The 1,190-nt window shown below is 36.4% G+C and overlaps 1 pseudogene; it reads left to right on the plus strand.

Moving 5' to 3' along the window:
* Window positions 1-235: 235 nt before the first annotated feature.
* Window positions 236-393, plus strand: LOC116086770 (annotated as a pseudogene).
* Window positions 394-1,190: the final 797 nt, after the last annotated feature.

Genomic DNA, 1,190 nt, shown 5'->3' on the forward strand with positions numbered 1-1,190 from the left:
AGGAAGGGAATATTTTTTAGTACAAAATAGAGTTTATTTTGGGGCATGGGATGAGAAGTAGATAGGGGAATACAGGTAGAGCAAGAATGAGAGCAAGAGAGTGAGAGAGCAAGAGAGAGAGAGAGAGAGAGAGAGAGAGAGAGAGAGAGAGAGAGAGAGAGAGAGAGAGAGAGAGAGCACAGAAACATGTGGGAAAGAAGAGAGAGGGAGAAGTGTGTCAGATAGAAAAGAGAGTAGCTTTGCACAGTGGCAGTATCATAGCCAATGAGGTTTATCCAAGGCATGATTATTGCTAATTGAAAAAAAAAGAAAGAAAGGAAGAAAAGAGTCAGAAACAGAAAAGGGGCAGAGAGCAGCAATTTTTATGTTAATTTTTAAGCTAATATTCTTGTGGGTCAGTGTGATTTCCAAGTGTTGAAGTTAAGCCCTGGTTCTTCTTCCCAACCCTATACTCCTGGAAAAAAGACTCAGATTCAATGTATATTTACAAATACCTTGGCCATATAGCTAGGCTCTTCTCTGACTAGAATCATAACGTAGGATAAACCGTTTATTTTACTATACATTCTGCTACATGGCTGATTACTTTGCTTGGGTAGCATAAGTCCATCTTGACACATCTTCCCAGAGGCTCTATTGCCTCACTTTATCCCTAAATTCTTTCTCCTCTGGGATGTCCCACCCTCTGTTTCCTGCCTAAGCCACGACCTATAGGTTTTTAGTTGACAGGTGTTGTATTCACAAAATACATAAGATATAATCTTACAATTCTCTTTTTGTGAAATAAGAGACTTCTTTTCCTTCATGTATAAATTGAATACATTAATAAAAATTATTAAACAATTATGAAAACTATAATGTATGATAGACATCTACAGTGTCCAGTCTATAGCATTTGGCAACTTTAGAAAATATTCTATTATCTATCCTATTTCAGTATGTTTAAAATTTTGTATTTAACCCAGTTTCTATCCTAATTTGCATTACTATCCTACAACATCTTCTTAGATCAAGAACATCTTCTTCAATCTTAAAAATCTAAAGCTTATAGTAAGACTATGAGTACCTACTCTTCAACACCATTGTAGATCTGAGAAGAGGCAAATATTACCTGAGTATACAGGAAGCACAAAAACACAGCTTTCAAAATTTATAGAAATGCCAGAGACAGCTGACCGCCTGGACAGTTC

Source organism: Mastomys coucha, unplaced genomic scaffold (genome assembly GCF_008632895.1).
Source record: "Mastomys coucha isolate ucsf_1 unplaced genomic scaffold, UCSF_Mcou_1 pScaffold12, whole genome shotgun sequence".
Classification (NCBI taxonomy): Eukaryota; Metazoa; Chordata; class Mammalia; order Rodentia; family Muridae; genus Mastomys; species Mastomys coucha.